The sequence below is a fragment of the Coregonus clupeaformis genome, chromosome 33, assembly GCF_020615455.1.
Source record: "Coregonus clupeaformis isolate EN_2021a chromosome 33, ASM2061545v1, whole genome shotgun sequence".
Classification (NCBI taxonomy): Eukaryota; Metazoa; Chordata; class Actinopteri; order Salmoniformes; family Salmonidae; genus Coregonus; species Coregonus clupeaformis.
Genome location: NC_059224.1, coordinates 2,957,041 through 2,960,696, shown reverse-complemented (window position 1 = coordinate 2,960,696; position 3,656 = coordinate 2,957,041). Strand labels below are relative to the sequence as shown.

General features: G+C 39.3%; 1 long non-coding RNA gene across 1 annotated transcript in view; it reads left to right on the top strand.

The window, feature by feature from the left end:
* Positions 1-2,472: 2,472 nt before the first annotated feature.
* LOC121549241 overlaps positions 2,473-3,656 on the top strand; it is a 119,510-nt gene continuing 118,326 nt past the window's right edge. Inside the window, exons 1-2 of the long non-coding RNA XR_006657711.1 lie at positions 2,473-2,737; positions 2,977-3,058. This is a non-coding gene — a long non-coding RNA (uncharacterized LOC121549241). The remainder of the gene's footprint in view (positions 2,738-2,976; positions 3,059-3,656) is intronic.

The following is a 3,656-nucleotide window of genomic DNA, read 5'->3' as shown; positions in this document are numbered from 1 at the left end:
GAAAAGTAGTGCACTTTGTAGGGAATAGGGTGAGAAAAGTAGTGCACTATGTAGGGAAAAGGTTGAGAAAAGTAGTGCACTTTGTAGGGAATAGGGTGAGAAAAGTAGTGCACTATGTAGGGAATAGGGTGAGAAAAGTAGTGCACTATGTAGGGAATAGGGTGAGAAAAGTAGTACACTATGTAGGGAATAGTGACAAAAGTAGTGCACTTTGTAGGGAATAGGGTGAGAAAAGTAGTGCACTATGTAGGGAAAAGGGTGAGAAAAGTAGTGCACTTTGTAGGGAATAGGGTGAGAAAAGTAGTGCACTATGTAGGGAATAGGGTGAGAAAAGTAGTACACTATGTAGGGAATAGAGTGACAAAAGTAGTGCACTATGTAGGGAATAGGGTGAGAAAAGTAGTGCACTTTGTAGGGAATAGGGTGAGAAAAGTAGTGCACTATGTAGGGAATAGGGTGAGAAAAGTAGTGCACTATGTAGGGAATAGGGTGAGAAAAGTAGTACACTATGTAGGGAATAGTGACAAAAGTAGTGCACTATGTAGGGAATAGGGTGAGAAAAGTAGTGCACTATGTAGGGAATAGGGTGAGAAAAGTAGTGCACTTTGTAGGGAATAGGGTGACACTTCATGTTAAACCTGATTACCGTAGCCGATTGCCTTTCTACCATTGTAGGTGGTGTACTGGCGTTTGGTAGGTTTTTACATGGTCTTTTTCACTGTAGTTGATAGGTTTTGCCACAGGAGGGTGCTACTGATACATGCTGCATTATATACGAAGCATACAGTATTTAGAGTACATTGCAGGGCTGTTGATAAAGTGGTCACGACACATTATGCTGTGCTACCGGGGCTGCGTCTCAAATGATCCTCCATTCCCTTTATACTACACTGCTTGACTCTGCTCAGACCTACTGCGCTATAGGGAATAGACCGTTGTTTGTGGTGCAACCAATGTTCCATTTAGTTTCAGCCTTGCCATTTTGTTTCTCAAGGCAACTTTCCATGAAAATGTGCATAAAATTCCTAGTTTAAGAGAACAGTGAGAATTAATTTAATGTATTACCATTACAGGCCTGTATAAAGTGTTGACATTTGATTTTGATGGTCTAAAATATTCCCTCTGTGATTCTATCTATGATGACGTATTTTGTTTACTTCCGTTTTATGTCATATTATCCACTAGTTTTGATGTCATATTATCCACTAGTAAGCTGCTGTTTCCCGGAGTAGCCTATTGAAAACTCCAGACTAGCAACAGACCAGCAAGAGATCTGCATGCGTCCAAACATCAAGCCTCATCTTTTTCTTTCCTGCAACTTCAATGAAGTTAATTATTCAACTGATCATTCATTATACACTTATTTTAGCATATGACCAGAGTGGTCTGATGTTAGGAATCCTATACGAACTGATCATGGGACTAACCTGGCCTATTCTATCTACAACTACTGACTCAATGTTACTACCGCTACTATCAAAAACGAATGTTTATGTGTGCAAGTGATAATATGGTATGTAGTATTGAATGAAATACTGGACTATGATTTCTAGATACAAGATTAAATGTATGTCTGTGTTGTTTGATGATGAGAAAAAAAGTAATTTTTGAATTGCATTTGGTGGAAATATATAACGTGCAACATTGTAATTATTTCCGATGTTAATTGAATAAATACTTGCAAATGAATGACTCATCATGCTGTGGTAACTTTATGAAATAAAAAGGGTAAAATTGTCCTCCTTGTGTCATGACGCAAGAGGGAACAATAAAGTATGAATTGTATTGAATTCCAGGCCACAGCGCCTGCTGGTTTTCATTAAGGCCTTTTTAATCTGCCTGGTTCAGGGAGTAATTTTAACCTGGGTGAAAATGAAAAGCTAGCAGGACTGCGGCCCCATGGGTTATAGAGAAGTCAGGAATAGAATGTGCGTCACTGTTGTACTATTGTGTTCTACCACTAGGTTACAGAGTTGGATCACTCATGTTTTACAGCACATGATTTCTTTGCATCCATGTCACTGTCAAATACCTGAAATAATCTGAAAGTCGAAATAACTGTATGACTGTTGACTGTTTGTGTTGCAAGTACATGTTTCTATGAGGACTTTTCCTTAAACTCCAAATCTGTTGTCTTTAATCATGGCAATTCTGAGGATCATGATGATACAAGCGATCGACCATTGCTCAGCCCGAGGTGACAGTGAGGGTGAATCTGCATAATGATGAATATGGATTATGTGGATGTGTTGCTGTGACATCTGGTTGACTGAAATGGCAGCTCTGGACATAGAAATAGAACGAATTTGGAACCACTAACCCTGACTATTTGACTAGTAAACTCATGGGTACACTCGCAAAGGCTGCCTAGTATTGTGACGCAATAATTTCCATGGTAAATGTAGAATATTCATTCAAAAGATGTTAACTGAGTTGGCTCATGCGATGGAATGTATTTTTTTGTAACGTCAGTAGAGGTGATTCAACAAATCACAGCACATATTGATGGGTTTCACTTCCTGATTTGCTTCAATGGGTAGACTCGCAACAGCATTCATTGACTTGAATAAGGACGGTGTCGATGCCAGATCTGACGGTCTACGGAATCTGAATAAAAGTTTTGGATGCTGATTCGCTGCTTCTCTCCCTCAACTCCGCCGCATAGTTACTGTTGCTACGACTAACAGGCGAGTGCAAGCAGTTCCCGGGAAAAGGGGAGACAGATCCGGCAAGCAAGGTGCTGAAACTAAAGCTAGCAATATGATGGCTAATATGTAGCTAGCTAGCTATCTTAGATAGCTGGCTATGGTGAGACGCAACAGCTTTTTTCTGCTAACTGGCTAGCAACCCGTTTACTGTATCATTTAGCTTGATCAACAAGTGATGTGTCTTTGTCAAATTTTAAGAGGAGCTGAGTATATAGCTAGTCCACTAAAGTATGCTTGCTTACAACTGGTCATCATCTCCCCCACACAGTTTGGGCCAATCAGAGTATCTCCACCCAGTGATCTCCACAGATGGATGAAGCCAACCTGCTTGCTCTGCCTCTCCAGTACTGGTACACTGTGTATACCATATTTGCTTGACTCAATACTTTTAAAGATACACCTTACTTCACAAGGGTGAAAATCCTACATTCAATGCTTATTGGGTTTTTCCTTTCCCCCATCAACAGGAAAAGGTTGTGTGAGGTATAAAGTAAATAACAATGTTGATATCATTAGTTCATTGATTTGTCATACCCATGCCATACCAATTACTCTGAACATTTAACCATCACAGGTGATATTGTAACCCGGGGACCTGTGAAAAGCTTACACAGTCATTATTTTCCTTTAAAAAATCACTGGTGTTCAAGAAACAGGTTATAATTTACATAAGTAATGTGCAACTAAGTTTAATTGAATATGGTTTCCAACATAAGATTGCCAGAACTTTACTGAAGAGCAACTGCATTACTGTATTGTAATTATTTTTTATAGAATACATTATTCACCTATGACTAGTGGCTGCAAACAAAGTAGCAATGGTAATTATGAATGAACAGTTTTAGCAGTATAGCAACAACTTCAGTACAGTTAGTTGTATTTCATTGGTTCAGGGTAGTACTGCCACCATGTTGCATCATTGAGAATGCAATGAAGTCAAAAGGAAAG